This window comes from Plecotus auritus (assembly GCF_963455305.1).
Source record: "Plecotus auritus genome assembly, chromosome: 3".
NCBI classification, from domain to species: Eukaryota; Metazoa; Chordata; class Mammalia; order Chiroptera; family Vespertilionidae; genus Plecotus; species Plecotus auritus.
The window spans coordinates 43,540,807-43,562,132 of NC_137772.1; the positions used below are offsets into that span (position 1 = coordinate 43,540,807).

Here is a 21,326-nt window from a genome sequence, read left to right on the forward strand (position 1 = left end):
CATAAAGAATTTAGGACAGGGACCTGATCCAGTAGGCTCAGTTGGTTCGAGCAACATCCCGATATGCCATGGTTGCAGGTTCGATCCCCAGTAAGAGCACATGCAAGAACCAACCAATGAATGCATAAATAAATGGAACAACAAATCAATGTTTCTCTCTCTCTCCCCCCCCCCTTTTCCTTTCTCTCTAAAAATCAATAAATAAAATTAATTTTTAAAAAGTGATCAGTCTGTCCCTGATCACCTCACTTTCCATCTCCATAGTGACCTGTGATGGACCCTTATCAAATGGGAAAGTATTATTATGGTTTATTACATGTATTCCTAGTGGTCAAAAGTGAAATGAGTCATTGAAAAATAACCTAAATTTACCTGGAATAACGATGATATATTTTATCCAGTCTCCGAAATTACTTGTTTTCAAGTCTTTCATGATTAAAAGCAGTATAGTTGGTCCCATGGTAAGTCTTAAATAAGTAACAGTTGACTTTTATTCTTACCTGCAACCAGATTCTTTCTCAAACCCCCACTTACTCAGGCAATATGACCCAAGTAATCCATGTTTTTAAAGATTAAAAAAAAGCTAAATGTCCTCTTCTTCCACCCCTCCCTTAACAAACAGCACCAAAGCACAGAATCAAACAGTCACTGGAAAATTAAATATTATGTTAGCCCATGAGAGGGACAAGGTTCCTGTCCCTGGTCACCTCACTGTCTCAAGAATTCAACATTAAAATTGGGTTTCATGCTATTCTGGCTACACGAATATCCTTATTTTTTGGAGATACACGCTAGAGAATTTAAGAGTGAAGGCTTTGTGAAAACTCATCAAGTTGCATACTTCATTTGTGTACGTGCAGTTCGTATGCTATATGCTTTAATTAAAAGTATTTTTAAAAGGAAAAGTGAGCCGGAACCGGTTTGGCTCAGTGGATAGAGCGTCGGCCTGCGGACTGAAGGGTCCCGGGTTCGATTCCGGTCAAGGGCATGTACCTTGGTTGCGGGCACATCCCCAGTGGGGGGTGTGCAGGAGGCAGCTGATCGATGTATCTCTCTCATCGATGTTTCTAGCTATCTATCATCTCCCTTTCCTCTCTGTAAAAAATCAATAAAATATATTTAAAAAAAAAAAAGGAAAAGTGAAAGATCCTGATGTCTGTAATTTACTTTCCAAAGGTTCAACAAGTAAATAGATAAAGTAGGTAGGATGGATGGATGGGTGAGTGGATGGATGAATAGATGGATAGAGTTGGTAGATGAAACAAATATGGCAAAAGTTATTTGTTGAATACAAGGAGTGGAAATATAGGTGATGGGTGTCTACTATGTTTTAAGTTCTTAAAATACAAATTTTAATTGGACTTCCTGTATGTTCATACAAATAGTTGCAGTGTTTTACAGGAATAGCCCTCACTTGCGGTCAGCAGGATCTCTGACGAAAGGGTAAGACTGATGAGAGGGAAGAAGACACAAACGCCCCACAATGAGCATGGAATTTTCTAAGCTCTAGACAGGCATAAAACAACCTCCACATCCAAGCCCAAGGACAGAACTGGGGTGATTTGTTTCCGTCATACAAAAGCGGGAAATTGGAGGGAATAAATGGTAAAAGAAAGAAGAGAGTAACTTGAGTAACTGTGACAACCAAGAGGAAGAGGTGTGCATTGTCCAATCAAGACAACAGTAACAGAGTCTCTTGCAAAGGAGAGAGGAATCCTCAGTGACTTTCAAGTCCTCAGTCATCTTAGTTTCATAAAAGTAGAATTCTTTCTCCAGGGAAAACCTGGATCTGAGCCTTTGGCTCTTCATTCAAGTCCCAGTCCCAACTCTTCTACATTTCGGAGCCTGACAAATCCCTTCTAAACTTTAAATGCCTAAAGTCTGCTCCACTGACCTCAGAGGGCTGCAGGGAAGATCATGCAAACAGCACCCGGCTTGAGAAACACCCATAACTGGAATCATCTCAAGCAGGTGCCCAACTTAACTTCCGAACTGAATGAATGGAGAGGGCTTCTAAATTCAAGCTCATTTTGCTCTTACGTTACAATACAGGATTTTACTGTTTTCATTCATGTTGCCCAGGTAACTACCTACATCCCTCTTCACGGATAATTTAAGAGAGAAAGGGTAAAAAAAAAGTAGCTCATTTCTTTCGCCTGTACAGCTCATCATTGGAATTGCAAGTGAAGAAGACTCGTTTCTATGGAGTTGACTGATTCAGACAAAGTAAGAGGGTGACAAGCATACAGTAGTTTCCATTTTGCAAGATGAAAAGTACTGGAGGTTGGTTGCCCAACAATATGAATATGCCTAACACTACTGAACTCTACACTTAAAAATGGTTAAGATGGTGAATTTCATATCATGTGTGTTTTACCACAATTAAAATTTATTTTAAGTTTAAAAAAAAAAAGTAGTACCAGTCCTACTGGCCTATGAGCTGTAGTTTGCTGGCCCCTTAATAGAATCTCACCTCTCAACTTCGTTCTGACACAGGATGTGAGATGCACTGCAGATGAACCCAAAGAGACTAGAAAACAGCTATCAGAAATCACCAGATACGGCTTCTGTCACAGGTCACAGTTAACCCAGTCCTGGAATCTTTTGTGTGAGGGTGTAGACATTGCTTGGATTCCTGTCATATTTCTCTTGACCTGGCCTGCGGGCCTGTGAATGGAGGGCACATACCTTTAGCCTGTGGGGGCCTATGGAACTGGAATCCTTTCCTGCAGGGGAAATACTGGATTTGATGAAGGATCCAAGGGTCCGCTCAGCCGCCACCCACCTGGCCCTTTAAAGATGCACTACCCAGCCCTAGCTGGTTTGGCTCAGTGGATAGAGCGCCGGCCTGTGGACTGAAGGGTCCCAGGTTCGATTCCAGTCAAGGGCATGTACCTTGATTGCGGGCACATCCCCAGTAGGGAGTGTGCAGGAGGCAGCTGATTGATGTTTCTCTCTCATCCATGTTTCTAACTCTCTATCCCTCTCCCTTCCTCTCTGTAAAAAATCAATAAAATATATTTAAAAAATAAAAAATAAAGATGCACTACCCAGTGTCTAAGTGGGGGAAGGAGCCCAGGGCTTCTGCAGAGGGCCTAGAGAAAAGCCAAGTACCCGTCCGATCTAAAAAATCTGGAGTGAAGTGGCCAGGCTATGGAAAACAGCTACACCGTCACTAAAGGAGAAGCAAGCTGAGTTTACAAATCCCACGCTGCCCACATCCATGCCAGTAACCAGACGGAGATAGAGAGGCCAAGTTTACTCAAAGCGGTGACTGTGATGCAGGAAGACACGCTCCGAGGACAACTCCAGTCGGTCTGCCCCACGACACCGCAAAACCAAAGGGTCACGTCAGAGTGAGAGGGATTCCTTAGGAAAAACATAGCGGCCCTTGTTTCAGAATTAGCCTATGGCTAAAACTCAACTCTTTATGCAACATTATATTTTCTTACTATATTAATTTGCTAAACACCTCGGTAAAATAATAACCCCTTTCTTGGTGCCTCTGCTCCATCCATTTATAGTTCTCAAGGATGGTTTTTAAAAACAGCTAAAGGCATCTTGGGGTTGCTTTTAGTCTTTATTCTACATGTAATAAACAGCTGGAAATTCTGGAGACTGGTTTGAAATCTGTGACTTCAGAAAACTTTTCAAACGTGGTTGTTCCAAATATCGTGACTCACGACTAATCGAGAACTTTCGCTTCTCCACCAACCAAGTGGCTGAGTAAGCTCCGTGTTAATGTTCGAACTTCATCAATAAGGGCTGGTGTTAATTCCAGGTGCTGGGCCCTGCTGCCTTATCTCCATTATTTCCTTCAAAGGACAAAGAATGTGTTGTTAACCTCCTTTTACAGAGAAGGACAATGAGGCCCAGAGAGCAAACTGCCCAAAGCCACACAGCTCCTGACTGTTGAGCTGGGACTGGCATTCAGAGCTCTGACACCCAAAGTAATGCTCCCCCTGCCCCGCCCCCTCCTGCCCTGCTGCCTTTGGGATGGATTTCACAGGATTGTGATCCTATAAGGCGGGAAATCACTGCTAAAGTGAGCTAGGAAACCATTTCCAACAGAACACTAGCCTCTTGGCTGTTCTCTCAAGGGCTCACTCTTCTCTTCTATAAAGGAATGGGTGTGTGCAAATGGCATCTATTAACTTCATGCCCCTTAACACCCATTTTGCCCTCATTAGTCAGTCATGCCAGGAAATAAGTGAAAAAAAGCACTTAAAAGTCATTTGGCTGTTTTTAGTTTATTTTACTGTCAGAGAAAACGATCAACATCACCCTTGGGAATCAAGGGATTACTCTGGCAGGGCAAAAAGCTTTACAACATGTCACAGCGAAAATCGACCAGTCGCAGAGTACCAGCTGACGTCCGGTTTTACACATGGAGTTCACGCGTACATCTACTGCCTCCGCCATCAGACTGCGAGTTCTCAAACAGCACCCTCACCCCCACAGGATGCAGAGCCTGGAGCAGAATAGAAGACACTGGTGCATGTGTCGTGGAAAGCACGGTTGAAATAAACTTTTAAAATCAACACTTTGAACAGCATTGAGGGCTTGGTATAGGCCAGAGAAGCAGAGTTAACATCACCTATGTGCCCACACAGCTGGATATGAATTCACTAGACTTATATCAATTCACCAGGAGTGGTGTGTGCACCAGGCTGTGACCAGCATTGCTAACACAGAGATCGCATTCTATTGTCCAATGTAACATCTGACTATGCTCAGGGATTCAAAAGACCCTCCCAGTCATACTCCCTTTCATATGCTTAGCATTCTGCACTTCAGAGTGCCTTCAATTCATTTCCACAAACACTTTCTGAGCATCTGGTATGCCAGGGCCTACACTTGGCACCCAGTAGTTGTAAGGTTAGCTCAGACCAGCATTTTGCCCTTAATGAGCTCCAGTCGGTAAGGTATAGTGCTATGCAAGCAAATACTAACAATACCATTTGTAAGGTTCAATAACAAACCACATCAGAGATATAGAGGTGGCATGGGCATCCCAAATGAGAAATTGTCCCAGCAAGGTTTGGAAGGGGAACAGTTTTCAGGATGGGGGCCAGGGAGCAGGGAGATCATGAAAGAAAGGTATTCCAGAGGGAGCAACAGCACGTGCAAAGGCCCTGTTCCAGCACACTGGGCGATGTGTTTGGGGAATCAGAGATGGACCTTTTCCACTACAGAGGAAAGCATGTGGGAAAGATGTATTCTGCCAAAGTGTACAACTGCAGAGGGTATTTCCCCAGGTGCTCCCTACACTGCTCGTGGGAGATGAGGCAGGTATTCATTTCATTCGGTAGATGAGGAAACCAGGACAGAGGTGGGCACCCGAGGGCTCTGTGGGAGTTGTGCTTAAGCCGCCTTGTGCTCTGCTGTTCCCCTCCCTGTCCAGAGGTTGGGGTTCAATGAATGGTGACTTATTAAAGGACAAAGAGAACTAACTTTCCCAAGACCACCAGCCAATCAGTGACTAAGTCTAAGTTAGACTCAAGGATGTGCCAATGCTTACAACAAAAGTTACTTTATTTCCAAACCAGGTAGAGATAACTAATAAAAATTTGGGATGGGGCGGGGCGGCGGGGGGGCAAAGGGGGGAAAGACTGGAAAACCAACAGAAGGATGTCACAGTGTAAAAGGTTCAGATTCATGTGATCTCATATGTGATCAATTCTAAGAAGATAAATATCACATAATGCTTAGAGAATATTATGCTTTACACATGTACCATTAAGTTACTCAATCCCATACCACTGGACATCAGAGGCTAGAGTTTTGTACATAAACCTAGCTATTCCTTAGAAGAAATTCCTTCAAAGAGAAATCACCAACCAAAAAAAGGAAGAATTATATATACTTTTGTATGAGATCACAAGGGATTTTTATTTCCTTCTTTGTACTTTTAACATTTATGGATTTTCAAATAATAGGCATAGATTTTTTTTGAGAAAGGTTTTTATAATAGTTAAGTACAAAAAATTATTTTTAAAAAAATTACATATCCACCATCCAGAAATAATATTTTTTCATTTTGGTTCAGATCTTTTTTAAAAAAATTGAAATAATATATTGTGGGTAAAATTATTCCCATTCCATCTTCCTATATCTGAGGAACCAATCACTATCAGCTAGTTTGTGTCTTTTTGATCTATTTTACAAACTCACATCCCACATCTATAGAAATCTAGAAAACTTTTTGCATGTATATTTTTTTAAATATAAATTAAACCCTAGGTCCAACGTTATGTTCTTGAGATCAATCTATGTTATTCTCTATAACTATAGTTTATTCCTTTATTTCTGACATGGTATTGGTTTAAATATACCATCTTCTATTTATGTAGCCACTTATGGACATTTATGTTGTTTCCAATTTTTCTCTAGAAATATAAATTCAGTAATAACTATCCTTATATTTGTCTTTTTGGGATATGGCAGAAGTTTCTGAATATAAACATTATAAATAAAAATAATATTTAAGATGAGACTGTATTAGGAAGGTAACATGGTAACAGTGGCTCAGTTAGTGCCTCTCAATATGAATGTTACAATCTATTGACATTTATACTACACCACAGTAATACTTGTCGTCTCAAAACAAAAACAAAACAAAAAAAAAAACCAATCCTTCTACATCCCAAACAGTAATTGAATGGTCTGGTAAATTAAACTTGGGTCTGACAGATTAGAAGCTCTATTCTCATTGTTCCAATCATACTTCCTGAAGGAAACGTCAACTAAAATTCACATGCAACTGACATTATCAAAACACCATTTTAACACAGTAATTCAAGGCTGGTACAGCCATCGGGTTACCTCCAATGACTACAAAATGCACGGGTTCCATGAACACTTGCCTGGAATGACCAGTTTCCACTGTAACTGGACATCTCTACTAGTCTCCACAATGAGCTCTGCCTTCCATGATCTTAAATGGAAAAAACCCTTGGCTACCTCACCCAGCACAGAGGGAAGGCATACTTATAAGCTGCCCTCCAGCAGCATAAGTGTCCCTGAAATAAGCTACTTGTGCTGAGCATGACATGTTTGGAGCCTGAAGGAAGAGGAATACTTGGCAGATAAGAACAATGTGGTATCAACCTGTAGGAAGCAAAAACAGCACCCGGAGGGCTGTTCAAGGAAACGTCCCTGCAGAGAAATTCAAACCATGTGTTGCTTCTTTTTCTTTCTTTTCCTCACTCCTACACAAGCCTGCTATGTCTCAAAAAGATAGCATCTATATTACCAACTGCTATTTTCACAAACATCAATAAATGCTCCTCCTACGACACCATAAACTCTATCCCACATTAACAACCAGCCCCTCATCTCCATTCCATTCAAAGCAAAAGCGAAGCTCCCCATCAAAAAAGTACAGTCCCGCAGATTTATGGGAGCTGATTTAAATCTATGAGCAGGAATGCTGTCTGGTCAAAGGAGAGAGGAGGCTATGGAACAAAAGGCTGCATTCAAAGGGAGGTGAAGGCAAAAACACACCAAGATTCCTTTCTGGAAGGCAGGAATTTCCCCCGAAGGAAGGGCAGCTTCACAACATACCCCCACTGCTCAGGTACCCACAGGTGAGGGCCAGCACCCACCATGGGGCCCTGGGCAAGGAGCCCTCCCCACTACCTCTGTGTCTGCCAAGCTGACTAATATTGGGAGCCTTGACTCCCCAGTAAGTGGGTCTCTGAGATTGCGCCCAGCTCTGAGCATCCTGTCTGTGGCCTCATTTAACACTGCTCTTGGCCTGGTAAACCTGGCAAGTAGCAGATGAAAAGTGAATTTCAAACCCAGGCCAACTGCTTGGTGGGACAGGATGATAAAAGCCAGAATGTGGTGGACGTGTTAGGATTCACTGACTTGGGGAACATGAACAAGCAGCTCTAGCATCAGGGATTCCAAAAGGGAATCCAGGCATTTTCAATAACCAAGTACTTGGGGGCAAGCTTGAGGCTTCCCCTCATGTTCTGCTTTCACAGGCCTGGAGTTGAGCTGAGTTGAGTTCCAGCCTCTGGGTACCATAGCCTCGATCTTTCATAAGCTTGCACAGTTCATCCGGGATGAGGTGAATGTGCAATGGCTGAACTCAACACAGATGAAGGAAGCCACACTGGTTGAAACTTGTATTTTTTTCTTAATGGAATAAATGAAGAAAAGCAAAAAAAAAAAAAAAAAAAAAAAAAAAAAACCCACAAACAACAACAACAAAAAACATTTTAAATGAAGCAATGTTTCACCCATCAATAGGCAACAGAGGGAATGTTAATAGCATCTTAAAATTTAAGACAAACTTTATGTATTTTAGACAGTCAAATAAATAGTGAATAAAAAATATAAATACAAGAAGAATATATTATGCCTTTTCCATGGTGTCCTGAACCAATGCGGGCAACTAGTTAGTATCCTAAGTCACAAAGAAGAAAAGGAATCAAGAAAGATGCTCTGTCATTTACTCAATCGGATAATATTAGGAGCACATAAATTCTTTTCGGGGGCAGAAAAGAGCAATAATTTTATTGAAAGTAAAAAGTGTCCCTTCCTGCAAGAGGAAATAAGGCTCTCAGACTATAAGTGAAGAGTGAAGGAAAAGATGTATTATGAAGCCTAATCATTGCTTTTTTTAAAAATACGTTTTTATTGATTTCAGAAAGGTCCCCCACTTAGGATCGAGCCTGCAACCCAGGCATGTGCCCTTGATCGGGAATCGAACCTGGGACCCTTCAGTCCGCAGGCCAACGCTCTATCCACTGAGCCAAACCGGCGAGGGCTGATCAGTGCAGTGCTTTTTTAGTGCATTTATCTAATGTAAGAACTGGTTATTCTAGACTTTCCTTGAAATGGACTGTCCATCTGGCAGATGCAGGAATTTACTCATCTAATATAGCCCAGAAACCCAGAGAACCTAGGAGAATTAATTATTGTTTTATGAACAATGGAACTGAAGCTATCAGAGGTAACTGACCGAGGTTACACAGGTCAGTGGTCTGAGCTGCCAGTGGCCAGGAAACCTTGGGGTACAAACTTCCAGTCCTTCATGCTGAGCCTGGGGAGGCCCAACACTGGAGGCAGGTGGGCACACAGATAGGCTGCACAGAAGCCCATCTCCCCCCAATAAATTTCTAAAACTCATTACAGACTAGCAAATATGTGCTGCTGGTTTACAAACACACACACACACACACACACACAAACTGGAAATCAAGAACATTTTAAATTCTTCAATTTATTACCAAATGAAATCACATAAAAGCATATAAAAAAAATCCTACTAGATGGCAGCATTCCTGGGTTGCTTGATCTGGAGTTTCATACCATTTCTTGCCACATCATCACGAGGGCAAGAAATTAGATGCCTGGCAGAGAATGAGAGGCTTAGCCGACAGCTAGTGACTTTGGCTTTCTTCTTTCTTTACCATCTTTGCAATTATTCAGTTTTTTCCTCCTCAACCTGGACTCTTGGTAATTTGACCTCAAATTAAATGATACTTGTCTAAGGCGACAAATTAGCAAGCATCAATCATGCTCAGTGATGTAACGCATTATCAGGATATACTGACATCTTGACATGAAACCATACTGGTTAGTGATTTTATAAACTCTATTATCTAAGTTTTTAAAGGAAAAGGCATAGTAAGAATGAGAGGGTTTCACAACCTGCTCTTATCAGGTCCTGGTCATTAGGTAAATGATGAATAAAACTTCAGGATCTGAGAGATTGAAAGTTTCAGCTTGGATAGCTTCACTGTAGCCACACATCAATTAGAGTTCTACTTCATTTTTTTTTTTAAATACTTTTATTGATTTCAGAGAGGAAAGGAGAGGGTTAGAGAGATAGAAACATCAATGATGAGAAAGAACCACTGATCAGCTGCCTCCGGCACTGGGGATAGAGCTTGCAACCTAGCATGCGCCCCTAGCCGGAATCGAACCTGGGACCCTTAAGTCTGCAGGCCAAGGCTCTATCCACTGAGCCAAACCAGTGAGGGCTAGAGTTCTACTTCTTAACGAGGGATTTGGGCAGATAGATGTATATAGAGCAGAAGGCAGTAGAAGATGAATAGTGAAGAAAAACAGAAGAGAAAAAGGAAAACGCATATTTTCGTTTTACATGATTAGACTATGTCAGCAAGAAAGATTAGCAAATTCCATAACACTCTCCCTACCATGTCCAAAAGCTTTCAGAACACTTTCTATTGTATCAGATTACTGACACTGCCAAGGCCAGAGATATTCTAAATACACAGGTGATTCCATCTCCGAAAAAGTGTAAGGAAATTGAGAAGAATAAATACTGTATTTTTTTACAAAAAAAGTTTCTTTGTACTCATGATGCTAAGACTTTTTTTTTTTAGCGGGGGCGGGGGGGGGGAGGAGAAATCAGTAGTTTTTATTTGTGTAGAGTTATACCCTTTGGTTTGCAAAGTCCCATTTCCCTTAAACCAATCCTGGAAAATATGAAGCTGGGGCTTCAATAAAGATAGAAGCAAAGCCAGTGTCCCGAGTTTATGTTCCGTGGAGGAGTTGAGTCCAGCAGAGCATCGGGCTAGATTCAGTCCATTAGTCCATTGTGTGGGTCCCACATGGCTGTGAGCCACATGGGCAAATGCAGGGGAGTGCACCCCCTGCAACAGGAGTCCCAAGAGAGCCAACAGCACACAAGCCAAGAGAAGCAACTCCTTTTGTTTAGGAGCTTAAACAGCAAATCTTCCCATGTTTGCAGTGGCCACTAATTTGTTCCCAGGTATGACTGACAGGTAAGCATCTTCCCACATCACCCAGACCTTACTGGGCATGCGTCTAAATTGTAGCTTTCCTTTATTCCTTTCTATTTATTAATGAATAACCAGGTTATTACAATGATAACACAATGAGCTGCTGCTGCCCACTGCTCCCTGGTTGCAAGCCTAGTGGGGTTCCCTAGAGTTTAGGAGATGCATGCCTGTGGGGGAAGTGGGGGAGGGGGAGGGAAAGGTTCCAGTGTGCAATAAGATTTTTTTTTTCTTTTTTTAAATTTATTTTATTGTTTAAAGTATTACATATAGTAGTACATTTATCTCCTTTTTTTCCCCCATTGACCGCCCCCCCCACCGTGTCTTGTGTCCATGGTGTGCTTATATGCATGCATACAAGTCCTTTGATCTCTTTCCCCCCCACTCCAACACTCCCCAGCCTTCCCGCTGTAATTTGACAGTCTGTTCGGTGCTTTACTGCCTCTGTATCTATCTTTTTGTTCATCAGGTTATAATGTTCTTTATTTTCCATAAATGAGTGAGATCATGTGGTATTTTTCTTTCATTGACTGGCTTATTTCACTTAGCATAATGCTTTCCAGTTCCATCCATGCTGTTGCAAATGGTAAGAATTCCTTCTTTTTTATAGCAGCATAGTAGTCCATTGTGTAGATGTACCATAGTTTTCTAATCCACTCATCTGCTGATGGGCATTTAGGCTGTTTCCAAATCTTAGCTATGGTGAATTGTGCTGCTATGAACATAGGGGTGTATATATCCTTTCTGATTGGTGTTTCTAGTTTCTTGGGATATATTCCTAGAAGTGGGATTATTGGGTCAAATAAGATATTTTTGATAAGTATTTTATCTGTGATAATGGTATAATAATTGTGTGAAAAAGTGAATATTTGAAGAGATATATACTAAAATGTTTATAATTGAAAACAAAGGCTTCTTTCAGAAAGCAAATCTTTCCACTAGTGAGGGATGCCCACACATACATCTTAAAAGTCATTATTGTTAATACTCAGTTATTTTATTATTACACTAGAGGCCCAGTGCACGAAATTCATGCAAGGGAGGGGAGGGGGCGTCCCTCAGCACAGCCTGCACCCTCTCCAATAGGGCACCCCTTGGGGGATGTCCGACTGTCAGACATCCCTCTCGCAATCTGGGACCGCTGGCTCCTAATAGCTCACCTGCCTGATTGCCCCTAACCCAGTCGTCGGCAAATTCATTAAGTCATCAGAGCCAAATATCAACAGTACAATGTCTGAAATTTCTTTTGAGAGCCAAATTTTTTAAACTTAAACTTTTTCTAATGCCACTTATTCAAAATAGACTCGCCCAGGCTGTGGCATTTTGTGGAAGGGCCACACTCAAGGGGCCAAAGAGCCACATGTGGCTCGCGAGCTGCGGTTTGCCGATCACTGCCCTAACCCCTCTGCCTGCCTGCCTGATCGCCCCTAACTGCCCTCCCCTGCTGTCCTGATGGCCCCCAACTGCTCTCCCCTGCCAGCCTGATCACCCCCAACTGCCCTCCCTTCCTGGCCTGGTTGCCCCCAACGGCCCTCCCCTGCCGGCCTGGTTGCCCACAACTGCCCTCCCCTGCTGGCCTGATCTTGCCCCCAACTGCCCTCCCCTGCCTGCCTGATCTTGCCCCCAACTGCCCTCCCCTGCAGGCCTGATCTCGCCCCCAACTGCCCTCCCCTGCTGGCCAGTTCGCCCCCAAGGCCCTCCCCTGCTGGCCTGGTCGCCCCCAACTGCCCTCTCCTGCAGGCCTGATCTTGCCCCAACTGCCCTCCTCTGCCAGCCTAATCTCGCCCCCAACTGCTCTCCCCTGCCTGATTGCCTCTAACTGCTTCTTCCTCAGCCCCCACCACCATAGCTTTGTCCAGAAGGAAGTCGGACGTCCAGAAGATGGCCGGTTGACCTGGTCTAATTAGCATATTATCCTTTTATTAGTATAGATAGATTATATAGGATAGGATTGCTTAAATTGGGGAGGGGGAGCCTTTTTCAGCAGGAGGAGATGCTCTTGGCAGACAAAAATACATAATCCCTATATTTGGACTGATAGCCAGACATATGCACTATACTGCCAAACAGGTCATTAAAAAAATTGAACCGCTTTCTTACACCTTACACCTTTCTTACACCTTACACTGTTGCCCTTAAAACCCCTCCTCAGCCCCCACCTTAGGTTCTGCCTTCGCAGTTCACCCAGATTAGGTTCTGAATGGTTGGTTTTTATACCAGTTAGTGTCAAAAGCTCCACCTCCTAGGCAGCCATTGGCTCCTCACAGTTCACCCAGATTTGGTTCTGATTGGTTGGTTTCTATGCCAGTCAGCGTCTCCGGGCCTGATCCACAGCCACCATGGCAGCTGCAGATCAGGCCCTGAGGGTCTCTCTCCAGGCCTGATCCACAGCCGCTGCAGTATCAGCGAGGTCGTTAGGCTTCCGGCCCGGCTCCAGGCTGGAGGCTAACAACCTCGCCGCACCTGCCTCGCTCACACGCCCCCCACGTTGCCCTGCCCACCCATCGGCTGCCAGCCTTGCTATGATAGGAGTCTGTGGGCCATGGGGGAGGGACTGAGAGGTGCTCCATGCACTTCCTGGTGACCAGTCTTCCATCTGGTCGTTTAGGTCGTGATGGCCCCTGGCCTTTTATAATGTAGATTTCCATTTTTAAAAATTTGTAGTAAAAGTATATGACATAAAATTTACCATTTTTAAGTGAGCTGTTAGTTCAGTGGCATTAAGCACATTCTCACTGTTATGTAACTTTCATCACCATCCATCTCCAGATCATTTTCCTTCTTGCAAAACTGTACCTGAGGACCCATTAACCAGTAACTCCCTATTGCCCCCTCTCTCCAGTCTTTGGCAACCACCATTCTACTTTCTGTCTCTACTATGCATACATTTTACAGTTTCTTGAATTCAGAATTCATAACATCATACAAAAAACCTCTCAAGATTTCAAATACTGATTCATTACTTTACAAACACAGTATAACAAATATTCAATTTTATTTGCAATAAAAACAGTTACCAAACATTTTAATAGTTACGTAGAATTCTGTGCATGGGCAAACAATAATTTAAGTGGATTTATGGTTTTGTTTTTATTATTAACATCACGTTCATGAACATCTTTCAATGGGCTTTTTTCTATTAGCTCTGGAAGGGCACTTCCTAGAAGTGAAATTGCTGGAGCAAATTATGCACATTTTTAACATTTTTGACCAGTTGCCAAATTGCCCACCAAAAGGGTTGTTGCTTTAACTTTTAGTGATGCTTCCAATATGTAGATACATTGTTCTCGATTTGGGGTGTGGGGCAGAAGGCTACAGGATTCTCAAACAATGACCTACAGTTCTGACTAAATTATTTCTACTATACATCCTTATCTTGTATTGTAAGAGACCTTTCCCACATGATCTCAGCCTGACATATAAGAAATCTACAAAGGTCATGAACAGTCATGAAGTGAAAATCAGCTTTTCTGAAGGGGACCCTTTTTTATTTAAAAAGTTGAAGTTATGGTATGTGAACCCTGAGGACTAAGAAAGGCTACTCATGGCTAATTGTGCTCAAATTAAAAAAATTTTTAAAGCAAAATGGCAAAGCCTAGCAGCCATTTCTGCACGGAGGTCTCTCACGCAAACTGTGCTTCACAGTCTCTATGCTTTGCAGACTTTCTCTGCACTAACCTGCCCGTGTCCAAAGTACTGTATTTTTCCGTGTAAAGATGCCCCTATGTATAAGACGCCCCCCACTTTTCCAACCCAAAATTAAGAAATCAATATTTTAAACATGAAACCGAACACATTTTTATTTAGCAACTACCGCAGGTAATGTTTACATACCAGTACTATGATATTATGCAGCATATCACTTTATTCAGCCTCTGTTGCATCACTGCTCTCTTCTTCATCACTATTAGCTCCAGACATACCAATTTCTTCAACTCCTATTGTATCATTGCTGTCTTCTGAGTCACTGTCTATATATAAGATCATCCTCATAAACTGGTGGCATTTTCTGAGTGAACTTTGTTTGTGTTCTCATGGCCAACAATAAGTAACAATAAGGCTCATGATTGGAGGAAGCCTGTTTGACAAGATATGAGCAGCTACGCACCTGCGCGGCTCCCTCCTCAGCTGACTTCCATGGATAAAACATCCCTCAATTTTCAGTCTAAGGATTTTAGAAAAAAATAGCATCTTATACATGATAAAAATATGGTAACCTGACTGCTTGCACTGTGTGTCTGCCATCTGAACCAGCCCTTATAAAGGAGTTCCTGGAGTCCTATTTCAACCAATAGGACTGAGGCTTTCCCCATCCAATCAGAGCTGTGCAGTTCTGAGCAATCAGAGTAGCTCTATTCTGACCAATCAGGGACCAGGGACAGGAACTTTTGTCTATATAACCCAGCTCCCTTCTTGATGGGGAACACACTTTCCACCAAGGACTGAAATGAAGGCTGAATTTCCCTGGGTGACATCTCAAGCACATGCCGATTTTACTGCCTTGCAGTAGCACTATTGAGCTGTTCTACAGCAGTGCCCTTTCTACAGACATGCTGTATTACTGTTGAGCTGTTTGCACTAAATAAAGTTTCCTTCTTCACCACACCCCAAATTGGGGATTTCTGTTGGTGTTGAATTGGTGCCAACAACCATCAGTTGGCAGATAATCACCCTTTACTAACTCTGAAAGAAATTAGCTATGTAGGAGGACTATAAAAGAGGCAAAAAATAAAATACACAGTTCCATCTAATTCTTATTACTAATATTTTTCAAAATCTACCCAGGAAAAGTAAATTTAATTAAAAAGAGCTGTTTTATAATATTTAAGTTATCAGCAAATTGGTGTGTTTTATGATTACATAGCAACCACTTTTGCATTCAACAAAAGAAAATTACAAAATCAACAACAATTTCTGCTTTTTAATTTTCTGTCTTGCCCATTAATTTAGCTTATGTGGGGTGGCCAAAGGAGGCCTAAAAAGAGACCGCTTCACTTCTTAGTTCTCCCTACATGCCCCAAATCTCATTTCTTAAATACAGCTAAATTCTCTCAGTTTGGGAAATTCATTATTTCATAAATTCCTTCTAGAAATAAAAGTTACTTCCTTTGCTTTTCAATGCATAACTATTTTTTTTAAAAGGGACTGCCATAAAATGGACTTAGTACTAAATGTATCTTGTTCTTTTCCCCAGCTGTGGCCAAGCCAGCAACTCTTCATGAAGTAGTCTCTGAAAATCCTTGTGGTTACTTCTCCCATTTCCCCACGGCCAGTTATACTAACATATGTTTTCATTTATAGCATTATGGATATTCTCTAGACAGTCAGTCTGTTGAAAAGAAATTAATCCCAGCAGTGAGCTACGATCCTCAGCAATTTCTTGTGAATTCATGGTAAGGCTATTTATGCTGAGGCTGAATATGAATGTGTAAACAGCTGACCAGGGCTAAACTATTATGCATTTGGTTTATCTGGCTTACATCTCATTCTGCATTTAGAGCAATATTGGCAGAAGAATACTTTTCTCATTAAAAGACTCAACACACATACAACAGACAAAATTCTTACAATAGATTCATTATCACCTGGATAGAATACCCACTTTTTGTTGAGCACCTACTAGGTGTCCAGATTTATCTAATTCACATGTGCTAGCTAGTCATTTTGCAGGCCTATTGCTAACTCAAAAACAGACAATATTATTGTCATGATTTTACAGTTAATGTAACTGCGACTCACCAAAGTTAAGTAGTTAGTTCAGAATCACACAATTATTAAGAGTGGAGCTAAGGTTTGAACACTTATCTCTCGTTACAAACCCAAAATGCTAAGACAACACAAACACCAATAATGGTGCATAGCATTATAAGATGGCTATTTGGCGATGGGGGAGGAGGACACAGTGCTTTTCAGGGATGTCACTCATATCACCACTTTGCCCAGAAGCTCCGAGTCCCCATGAGAGAGGAGTGAGATGAGGTGGTCTCAGAACACAAGTTACTGTAATGATCACATGGAAAAAAGGACCAAGAGTGTTATTTTCAAAATGTTCACAATGATCTGGTAAGCTCCAATTTGTGTTATGAAGAGACAAAAAATACTAATCCATTTGTTCCAAATTCCACATTGAAAGCGTGTGTGCATGTATGCACATGAGAACACAAAAGGGATTCTGACCTCAAACCCAGAAATTCTGTATTCATTATAACAAACCTAAAATTCACCACATGTCTCAGTTTACATAAAAATCTGCTGTGAACTGATAAAGGGCTATGAAGTTGAAAGGGTCAAAGCCTGGGTTTGAAACCAAGGTTCAAAACTGAGGTTTGAAACTAAGCTCAACATTTACTAATGGTGTGTGTGACCTTGGGCAAAAACAGTAAAGGCAGCAGCAATCTACACAGACTGTGCAGTCATCCCTTGGAATTCTCGGGGGACTGTTTCCAGGACCCATCAGATACCAAAATCTAAGGATGCTCAATTCCCTTATATAAAATGTTGTGGAACAATTCATACAGATGGCCCTCTGCATGCTCAGATTCCCAACTGTGGTCAAAAACAGTATTTCTGATCCCCAGTTGGTTGAATCTGAGGATGTGAAACCCATAAATATAGAGGTTGTAACTTGTAAGCTACGTTTCATTACTACACACATTATCTCCTTCAATCTTCACAACCACCTTTTGAGGTGGGAATCATTATCCTGTTGTGAATGGCAAAACCCAGGACACAGTAACAAATGTGGCATAAGGATTCAAATCGAATTTTTATCTAACATCAGTCTTTGATATGAGCCTCAGTTTCTTCACTGAAAAACCAGATCTGAATATTCAACTCATATTCAGAGGGATGCTGCAGTGATTTCCTGAGACAACTTCCAGAAAGTAGGATGTTTTCCTTAAACAGGACTCAACAAACAGTAGCTACTTACTGATGTTTTCATCATCCCCATTATCATCCCCATCATCATCATCACCACCCCCACCACCCCCACCACCATCGTCGTTGTCATCGTCATCATGTTATAGAGAATAAAAAGCTAAACTTAGGGCTACTGTCAATAAACATTTAACAGCAGTCCTTAATGCTTCAAATTAGCTTTATCTCCCCAAAACACCCTTTTCAAAGATTAGAAACTTTACATTTTTCCTTACTGAACAAACTTGGCTTGAAAACTGCTTTTGTTGCAGCTAAATCAACATACAGCTATTAATTCATTGCAATCCACATTTACAGAATCAGTGCCAACCTCTGGAATTCAACTTACTCATAACCAAGTAGCTGGTTTTGTTTTGATAAAAAGCTACTTGAAAATCTCAGGGGTCCATGCTTGCCAAAATCAAGTGGAAAAATGTTGGGTGTCACACAATTTGGAAGTGCTCTAAAAATAATATTCTGAGAATGTGAGGCAGTTGTATTTTCTTTTAAAGTATAAATCACCACTAGGACTCTCCAAGTCATGGACCCGAATAATCTCAGCAGGCTAATGGATAGCTTTCTTTAAAGACCAATACCAAACTTAACATTGACTTACACATAAATCCAGGCCCCTGGGAGGCATACACAACTAAGTGGGTTGGTCTGAGAGATAAAAGTCTTTAGAAGTGTTTAAAGCACAAAGTACAGAAACAGCTGCCATTTTCAGAGGGCATGTGCTAAAGCAGCCCATGAAAGGGGAGGCCCCGTCTTAAGTTATTGAGTGATACCACATGCATTAATTTTCTTTTAGCCTTGAGATTCTCATACTAAACAATCAAGAAGTTCAGACAGACCAAAATTATGTTCCAGCAAGTATTTTGAAAAATTCATCTGACAATAAAGTCACTCTAATATCTGATTATTCTAATATTATCTATATCTAATTAACTGTCTGACTATCACAATCTAGTATCTTTTTTGGTTGAATAGGGATCTCATCAAATCACAAAATCTAATTTGTGAATTTGAGGGCTTTTGTAGTTATTTGCCCCCCTCCTCTCCCAGGATGGGGACTTCCTATTAACCTGAAGAAAGCCATGCACATCTCTTGAATAAAACTATCCTGGGAGTGCCCTGTGTCCTAGTTTAGAGAATCCTAGGCAAGGAGGCAGGAGGTGTAAATTCTGGCCCCACTTTAGCCACCATTAGCTAAATGACTTTGGGCAAAACAGTTACCTGGTTTGAGTCTGGCTTTTCTACTTTGTAAATGAGCATATGGGGCTGGCCTTCAAGTTCTAACAGCCACTCACAGAAATTCATGTTCCAAGATTCAATTTTGATATTGCTTACCTTTATGATTATTCAAATACTCATTTATTTTTAGTCATAAATTTGAAACTGTTATGTTTACAAGCATAAACCTTTTTATTTATTCATTTAATCCATAAACATCTATTAAGTCCCTGCTATGTACCCAATGCTGTGCTTTAGGCTAGGAATAGACCGAAGATCAGAATCTAAACATCTGCTCTTTCCATGGTTAAATGGGAAGACAGGCCTTGAACAAATAATTTAGAAACCAGTTATGCTATTGTTTATAATTACACACATGTGCCAAACTCTAAAGAGAAGCAAGGGAATGATTAACACAAAATTCGGGCTGTGATTACTTCTGCGAGGGGGAAGGGGGGTGTGGAGCAATGGGGTAGTAGCTCATCATGGGAATGTTATACTTTTTAACTTGGATGTTCATGTTATTATTTGTTACTATACTTGCACATTTTATAGCCTCTTTTGCAAATATCTCCTATTTCACAATCTAAAGTTTCAGCAGATTACGTAAGAATAAAATCATGTACAAACCCCAAAAAATTGGCATCGTAGAATATTTCTTTGGAATCTAAAGCATCCAAAATATAAATGATTTCAGAGTTCAATATTAATAGGTCGGATGCCACTTGAGATGACATGTTAAAGGACAAACTCAGCCTTGTTTGTAGTTTAATCCCACATTTCTTTTCAAAGTGCCAAAGTTCTTCCAATTAGGTCCACGGAGAGCTCCAATGTTGAGTGTTTGGAAATCATTGGTAAATCTCTTAAATAAATTTAAAGTAATGCATTATTTAACATACATAACCACACATTATTTTCTCTTTTATTAAATGCTGATCCAGATTTAAGACTCAATAACTTGAAAACTTATAAACATAAGTTTTATTAGGTTTTTTAAAAGGTCGATAACCTAAAAGATACCTGGGAAGGAGCTGTCAATCATCATATATGTAACCGAAAGGATAAAGGCAGAGAACCAGTGTTTATTTCCCACTGGAATTTCATTTTTTAAACACCCTGACTGGAAGCCATCATTAAAAACAGTATAGTTTCAGGTTTGCTCTGGTCTTTCTTCTTCTACAATCTCAAAGGCAGGTATGAATACTGCGGCCCCTGGGATCTTCCTGTCACAGATATTCACCTGGTCACCTTTCCGCCTTCCCGAGATGCAGCCCTGTGTGGTGGCATCAATCACTTCAAGTGCCAAATAAATTATGTGCCATCAAATGCCAAATAATTTACATGTCATCACTTGAGAAGAGGACATGGGAGAAAACATAAGATTCTTTCTACTAAAATATCACTGTGGCATAAGGAAAATGAAAGGTTGTCTAGAACAGTGGTCTGCAAACTCATTAGCCAACAGAGCCAAATATCAACAGTACAACAATTGAAATTTCTTTTGAGAGGCAAATTTTTAAACTTAAACTTCTTCTAACACCACTTCTTCAAAATAGACTGGCCCAGGCCGTGGCATTTTGTGGAAAAGTCACACTCAAGGGGCCAAAGAGCCGCATGTGGCTTGCGAGCCGCGGTTGGCCGACCACTGGTCTAGACCAAAAGTTTTATTTTTAACTAGTAGCCCTGTGCACGAATCCGTGCGCCAGTAGCTCTCTGCGGGGCCTGGCCACTCCGCGCCCGCTGCCCAGAGGCTCTCCGCGGCCCAGAGGCCCATCCGCAGCCGGGCACGGAACACTTGCCTTGTTACCATGGCAACAAAGCAAGCATTCTGCCAGGCACTCACGCTGCCCACTCTCAGCGGCTGCTCCCCCCCCCCAGGACTGGTGGACTCCGGCAGGGCTGAGAGGACTGGGCACCGCCATCCTGTGGCTATGGGCGCTTCCATCTTTGTGACAGAGTGACAGTTAATTTGCATATTACCCTTTTATTAGATAGGATGCCCTAGTACTCAAGTAAAATTGCAGAAAATCTCTTCCCTAAGTAAATGGGTCCAAGTCTAATCCTTGCAAACAGGGTTTTAATATTACCAGTGTTTAAGTTCTTGCAATGTCAAATAAAAGTATCACACCACCCAAAATATTTTCCCCAAAAGTCCCTAACACATTAACAGGGAACTGTTATGCCTGCGTGTTTCCAAAGGTGAAGTTGGAACAGTAAAGAGGTTTAATCAAAGCATCACCTGATATGTGCCCATTTGCATATAAGATACCAACTCCTATAGGCAGTCCTCGGGTTACGTCGGACTCAACGTACATCGTTTCATGGTTATGTCGCCATCTCCCATTTATTTATTAAAAAAAAAAGTTCTGTCATTTCGATGTATGTACATATGTG

At 41.5% G+C, this 21,326-nt stretch overlaps 1 protein-coding gene across 5 annotated transcripts in view; it reads right to left on the reverse strand.

Annotated features, from left to right (window-relative positions):
• FARP1 (FERM, ARH/RhoGEF and pleckstrin domain protein 1) overlaps positions 1-21,326 on the reverse strand; it is a 309,946-nt gene that overhangs the window by 184,048 nt on the left and 104,572 nt on the right. The window lies entirely within an intron of this gene.